The sequence below is a fragment of the Miscanthus floridulus genome, chromosome 13 (genome assembly GCF_019320115.1).
Source record: "Miscanthus floridulus cultivar M001 chromosome 13, ASM1932011v1, whole genome shotgun sequence".
In the NCBI taxonomy this organism is placed as follows: Eukaryota; Viridiplantae; Streptophyta; class Magnoliopsida; order Poales; family Poaceae; genus Miscanthus; species Miscanthus floridulus.
The window spans coordinates 67,447,036-67,454,834 of NC_089592.1; positions in this window are offsets into that span (position 1 = coordinate 67,447,036).

Below are 7,799 nucleotides of genomic sequence, written 5' to 3' on the forward strand. Positions count from 1 at the left end.
TATGAAACAATATTTTTCTCTCATAACAAATCAGCCCTATAAATGAACCGCAACAATAATAAATCTTGCCGAACAGAACCAAGAGCTGCTGCTGGCCTCACGGATCGAGACCGCTTTGGTCTTGTCACACAAGTCCTACGTCCCAGTCTCTCAGAGCAACTTGCATTGTGTGTGTTCTCGCTCTCGGGGGTCATGTGTGATCGTCCATGGTTACATTGTCATTGGCCTAACTGATTACGAGTACATTGTTTTTACAGGACTATGCCGCAAAAGGAACGACTAGGGACAGAAACTTCAAAAAATGAAGCACTTCCATAATCTCTTTGCCTTTTTTAAAAAGAAGAAGAAGATGTTCTTTCGGCCCCTTCTTCTTAATGATATACGTGTGAAGTTAGGGTCATGGAAAAAAAAAGACAACACATTTAGCTTAGGGAAAGTGAAAACTGGATGACAATATATATGTAGGTACCATGGGAGCAGGAAGAATGGATATATCTCTGGCCCAGTTCGTTCGTCTGAAACTTGGCTGAAACTGATTGAAAAACAGTGTTCCGGCTGAATTGTTGTGAGAGAAAAATACTGTTCCGGCTAAAAAAAGAAACCGAACAAATCAAATATGGGTAAGCCGAACATGACCAAATTGTCATGGTATGGTAGAAGCTGAGAAAAGCAGGTAGTGGCTTGGAATGGCGGGAAACTGTAGGTAGGGGCCAACGACGCAATGCTTATCAAACAATTGTTGCGTTTTGTTCGCTTGGCTTATAAGTCGTACTTTTTAAGTCAACGAACAGTATTTTTCTCCCACAACAAATCAACCCACAGTACTTTCAGCCATGGCTTATCAGCCAAACGAACATGGCACAAACTGATTGATGTGAGGTTGTAGAACTGCTACTAGTGAAAGTGTGCCTGTGGCCTGTGGGTCTTGTGGTCCTATATTCCCACTACTTGAATTGGTTCGCATGCATGCCAGAAGAAGCAATATTCCTGGATTTCTTTATGCTAGCTATAGGCAAAAGGAAGAAATAGAATTCAGAAATCCTTGAGACAACGAGAATATATAGTAACCTATATTCATTCTAATCTAGATTATTATTTCTTTGAAGTCGCATCTTTCTTCCTATAAGAACTAGGAGTATATACATTAGGTAAAAATAAACAGACGATGATGGGTCGTGCAAGGAGGAAGAATGCACTACCCCATGCCCCGGCTACCGTCATCGCCGGAGAGTAAGCACAACCGAAGTTTGGGTTAGACCTAGGGAATGTTTAGGGCCTCATGGTTGATATTTTCTCTTGACCCAAAAATCATACTGGAAAGGTCCGATAGCCAGCACCAAGTGTTGATGAACTATGTTGGACCAGAGGAGTCATGACGGTGGGATTTGGAAAGAGCTTGGTCGAGATGTGTCGTAGGACCGTGACGACGTGGTCACACCGTCGCATGTTGTTAGTTTTTACTATTTGTTCTAAATTATAAATTATTTTGATTTTTCTAAGGTACATAGTGTACCTAGCTAGATGTCAGAATGACTTACAATTAATTTGATACTAATAATAATAATAATGTTGTTTTATAATGGGAGTATCCTGGCTATTCTGCTATTGGATAAAGATGTCGTTCGGAGGGCCCACTAAATAATACTGATGCTTTATTGCTTTAGGCCGGAGCGACATCTTTATTATTCGACCGGAGGTAGTAACCATGTTGAAAGGTTTTCTAGAGGACAGAAGTTGGCAAACACAAACGCCTGTACATGTCGATCGAAAGACAGCACGACACGCAGCTTAATTTGGTCACTGCAAGGACATGAGCTAGAACCCTAGCTAAAGGCTTGAGGCCTGAGAGCGGAGACATCCACTAAACTTGGGGGGCGTTTAGTTGCCGCCGGAATCGGCGCCGCCTGAAATTCCCCAGCATATTCTAGCTTTTCGTTTGTATTTGATAATAATTGTCCAATCGTTGACTAATTAGACTTAAAACGTTCGTCTCGCAAAGTACAACCAAACTGTGCAATTAATTTTTAATTTCGTCAATATTTAGTACTCTATGCATGTACCGCAGGTTTAATATGACAGTAAATCTTCTTTTTGTATGGTGCTAAAGTTTGCATTTTGGATAACTAAACAAGAAAGAAGACAACAGGAAAAGATCTCCCATTGATGGCTCTGCAACTGCCTGCCGTCTCTCATGAGTGAGTGAGTGATAGTACCAGCAGGGCTGCTGGATCTTTTTGCCCTTTCAGCTCAAGCATCTCTGCCACATGGATCGACGATCACTGCATTGACTAGCGGCAACAACTGAATGCCGATGATGTAGGTTTTTGCGCCATTATATATCCCTGTCTCACCAGTGCTGCGCTGCCACTTGGCTCGCTCACACATCAGCCGCCCGCCCGCGTCCCCAACAGGTATACAAATCGCTAGCATCTAATATATTTTAATACACGTGGACGAGAGAAGGTAAAAAACGATCTCGCTAGCGCTTGTCCAAGCAGTAGTCTCGCACACAGTTCAAAAAGTTTACTGTCACTGACACTCAGCTGCCTCCGGCTACCGTGCGCACCAGCGTCTTCGTCTATTTTTATTTTAACTTTGTTCCTTCTCTTCTCGCTATCGATTTGAAGGGGTCCGTCGAGGACGCCCTAAGGGCGGCCATAATGGAGTTGACGATTCCTGCCCTCTTTGGCAGGCTCCCCTGGCTCCGGCTCCATGCTACAGTGTCAGAGGAGCCAGAGCCGGTGGAGCTAGAAAACGTGGCTTCTTCGAGCTCCTAATTCATTTCGCGAGGAGAGAGAAAAACAACTTCTTGCTACAATAGCTAGTTTAAGGAGCTGAAGCCCTTAGAAGCCTTACCAAACAGGCTCTTCGTGAGCTGAGCTGGAGGTAAGAGTGAATATGAATAGAAAAATAAAAGTAAGAAACTCTGACATGTAAGATAGAAAAGTGTGGGTGGGCAGAGAGTCAGCGTTTCTCGAGCAGTTGACCCAATTTCTAGCCCAGTCTACATTAACCCAATTTCTCAACCGTGATAGTAACAACAAGATTTATTGATTGTACGTAAAGATTTCAGCAAAGATGGTAAAACAACAGATTGAAGGCCCCAAAGGTTTGGATCCTAAGCTTTCACAGCCTTGAAAACGGCTGTATCTTGCCTAGATCTCTCAAATAACCTTGGTCTCCCGCTGTTCGCCTGCCTAGAAGCTTTGAATCGCTTTCATGGTTTGTCTATCTTGGTTTTTTTTTTCTATTTAAACCAAAATATTAAAATAATAAAAAGAGCACCAACTAAATTTGTAGAAACTAGTTGTTTCGGTTACGCTATAGACCTCGGTGTGACTTACCACTACGGTCATACCACCTGCATTTGCATGACTAAATGGATACATACGATGGTGTCGTCGTGAACACTTTCCATGTATGTCGTTGACGTGTGACTGTTGAGTCGTGCCATCCTGGTTGTTGATCCAAAATGAAGAATCTAGGGATCTCCAAAAGTCTTGTAACTTTTTATGTCGATACTAGATTTACGTAAATGGGTAGTTTGTAGTTTTGAAGAAAAAAAAACTCTTCCTGGAATGCTATATCGTTTTTCTTGTGGATAAAAAATGTAGGGCTCAAAGATCTCCAAAAATCTTGTAACTTTTTTCAAGTAGATGCTAAAAATCAAGCATGATCTGTTTTTCTTAGATGTAGTGCCATAGTTTCTGTTGTTTTGAAACTAAAATTATTCCTGGAATGTTATACTCAAGTTTTTGGTTAAGTTGTTAGCACCAAAATGGTTTCCAAAAATCTAGAAAAAAAACTAGTTTTGAGCATCTGTTTTGTTAAGGAACTTTGGATTTCACTTCAGCATGTATGTTGAGAAATTACATGACAAAATACTATTTTCCAGACCTAGAATATAGAGTCTTTTTTTCATATTTTTGTACATTTTGGGGCTAAACAATTTAAGCAAAAAAATCAAATGTAGTATTCTGGGAAGAATTGTTTAAATGACCATATGTTCTATGTTTCATGCATTAGATGCATCACATGTCATATGTGTGCATTACCTTCAGCATGCATAAAATTTATACATTTCTTTGAATGCTTTTCAATTTGATTTACATTAAAATCTTTTTTTTCACGCACTTTATTGAGGAACTTTGGATTTCACTTGCTCATGTATGCTAGGAGATTACAAGACAAAACAATATTTTTAGGACCAAGAATGTAGATGATGTTTTTCTGGATTTTTGGAAATCATTTTGGGTCCAGCTCGATCGAAAACTAAAATACAACATTTCTAGAACGATATGCCATGTTCGCTTGGCTGATAAGCCATGACTGAAAGTACTGTTGGCTGATTTGTTGTGAGAGAAAAATACTGTTCGTTGGCTGAAAAAGAATGGCTTATAAGCCAAGCGAACATGACGTTTAGTTCTAACGATCATATGTTCTATATACATGCATTAGATGCATCTCATGCCATCTTTGCATTTATTGAGCATCCATGAAAGTTTCTTGAGCTTGTTTTGAATGTTTTAAAATTTGATTTCACGTTACAATCTAATTTTGAGCATGCGCTTTGTTAATGAACATTAGATTTCACTTGAGCACATATGCTGGAAAATTACATGACGAAATACTACTTTCTGAACTAAGAATTTAGGTGATTTTGTGGATTTTTAGAACCATATTAGGGCTAAATAGCTTAAATAAAAAAATCAAATATTACATTCCGGGAAGAACTTTAGTTTTCAAACTACAAAAGCTATGACACTGGATCTAAACAAAATGAGTCATGATTGTTTTTTTAGCACCTACTTGGAAAATTAGATTTTTTTTAGATTCCTATCTCAAAAACAGCTTAACCAAAAATTGAAATACAGCATCTTAGGAAAAAAAATAGTTTTAAAACTACAAAAGTTATGATACTTGATACATGCAAAATATGTCATTTTTTATTTTAGTATCTACATAAAAGACTACAAGAATTTTGGAGGTTTCTATGTTCTCCACATCAATGACATACCTAGAAAAGCTTTGCAGCGATGTTAATACATTAAACGTGATCAAGTGGCAAGTCGCACTACGGTCTTTGGCGCAACTAAAAGAACTAGTTTCTAAAAGATTAATTTATGACGTGCTCTTTTTAATACTGTAGTATTTTTAGGTTAAAATAAAAAATGATAGAAGAGCATCCAACAAAAACTTTACCGAACACATATTAATAGAAAAAGAACAATAACAACACATAAAAAAGCATTGCAGTGAGGCCTCTTACCCTATAGGAGTACGGTTCGAAAAACCTTGGTTATTCAATCAGCGTTTAATTTGCGACACATGTGGATGCCGTTTCCAATGAAAACCTCCTCCCCTTTTTCCCCTGCTACAATGTTTATTTTCTGTGAAGTGCACAGTGGTGTTTAGCGGTCGTTGCCTTGGTAGTTTTTGCCGGTGTTGTTTTTATTTTGGGTGTGGTCTTGTCGTCACCTTCGTGAGGGAAGAGCTTTTTTTTTTCTTTTCTTCTTATTGTATTTGCCTATATATGTCCGGCGTGGTCTCGTCGATGGCTTTTCAAAAAAAAAAAAAAACATTCACCTCATAGAATAAGCCAAAGCATAACAACCACCACAACATTGGTATTTGTTTTGTCAATTGGGTTCTGACTAACGCTGCCCACAAACACCGATCAAAACAAAAACAAAACATCCAAGTGAAGCCGCTCTCACCCAGCATATTATAAACAGAATAAACAATCATTTACGACAGTTACAACTTAAGAGCATGTATCAGTTGCAAACCCCGACCTCTTTATTCAGTGCATCGGCCCCCACGCGTCCATTTTGTCCGTCCTCACCGGCGGCGGCAGCGCGGACTGCTTCTCCGCTGTCGTTTGTGTGTAAATAAGGTGGACCGTAGGAATGAACGGAACACGACACCTCCCGAACGGAACACGACACCTCCCGTCCCGTCGCGCGCGGCCACCTCCGTCTTTCTTGATCGATCGCTTGTTTTAATTAATTAATTATCCGAAGGAACAGAAGAAAAGAAAAAAGGTTGTTAACTTAAGGATGATGGATGGATTGCGGATACGGTCGCTTTGACGACACTACTCATAGCCTAGACTGCGTTGTCAGAAAGCCACCACTTTGGGGGCAGTTGTTTCCCAATATAAAACGAGGCTTTTACCTTGTGTCATTAAAAAAGTTTACAATTACGTATAAGTCATTAAAAAAGTTAAACTCCCACGAGTGTCATTGTTCTAAACTTCTTTGCTCTCCAAGTCATTTCGTCCACTTTTTTATTTAACGGTGTCAAACAGATAGGTGAAATGATCATTTTACCCTACAGTGGAGTCCGTTTGTCAGTCACCCAAACTTTCTCTTTCTCTTCTCTTTCCTGTGTACACGAAGGGCCGAGGGAGCTTTGCGCTGCGGCCTGGTTCTCCGCCCTCGTTGCCGTCCCGAGTGCTCGAGGTGGTGCGGCCGTAGGCTCGAACGCCGGCTTGACGAGGTCACAGACGGTGGGGTTGGCTCCTGGCTTAGCGTGGTGGTGAGCCTCAGCAGTGCAGGAGGTCAAGGCCGAGGTCGACGGAGACGCCAATGCCCAGAGCGATGAGCCCTGGCTCACGTACCCTCAACTGGCGATCGCGCGACACGGTGAGCACGAACACGAGAAGGCATCGTGCTGCTGCCCACGCTGCTGACCCCGGCGACATCGCACCGCTGCCAACGCCATTGCCGAAGCGCATGTTAACTGCTTCACGCTGCCTTGCATCGACGCGGCCGTTGCCGAGCATCGCATCGTGCCCGACTATGCTGCAGCTACCGGCCTGGATGGCCCTCCACAGGCACAGCTGCCAGCTGTGCTCGAGGCGGCCATCGTCTTGCACACGTCCCGGTAGAGCTCGCCGCAGCCACCGTCTCGCGCGCCCGGTGGAGATCACCCGCGCGTCGCGGATGCCGCGTTGGCAGCGGTGCGATGTCGCCGGGGTCAGCAGCGTGGGCAGCAGCACGATGCCTTCTCGTGTTCGTGCTCACCGTGTCGCGCGATCGCCAGTTGAGGGTACGTGAGCCAGGGCTCATCGCTCTGGGCATTGGCGTCTCCGTCGACCTCGGCCTTGACCTCCTGCACTGCTGAGGCTCACCACCACGCTAAGCCAGGAGCCAACCCCACCGTCTGTGACCTCGTCAAGCCGTGCCCTCCTCCACTGTGGCTCCTCGACACAGCTCAAGCGGCTAAAGCCCTTGTACCTAATGCTCCGGCCGCGCGCGGTGTACCTGGTAGACTTTGCGTGCTTTTCGCATCAAACCTAACTGCCACGTCCCGTTCGCGACGTTCTTGGAGCACTCCCGTGTGTGGCCGGGCTTTGACGAGCGCAGTGTCCGTTTCAGGACATAGCTGCTGGAGCGGTCCGGGCTCGGGGAGGAGACGTGCCTGCCGTACGTGCAGCACTACATCCCGCCGTCGCGTGACCTCGAGTCCTCCTGCGCCGAGGCCGAGCTCGTCATCTTCTCCGCCATCGACGACTTGCTCACCAAGACCGGCCGCCGCGAGCGCGCTCAGGGGGGAGCTCCGCCACAGCCGCCACGGGTGCGCGTGGAGGGCAGCTCCGCCCCCGCCGCCCGCGGGCGCGAGCACAGGCGAGCTCTGCCCGGCCGCCACGGGCGCGTGTGCGGAGGACCTCCGCCCGGCTGCCGCAAGCGCGAGCGCGGGCGAGTGAGCTCCGCCCCGGTGCGGGCGTGGGCGCGGGCGAGCGAGCTCCAATTCGGCATCGGCGCGGCGCGAGGCTGGCGCGCGGCGAGGAGGAA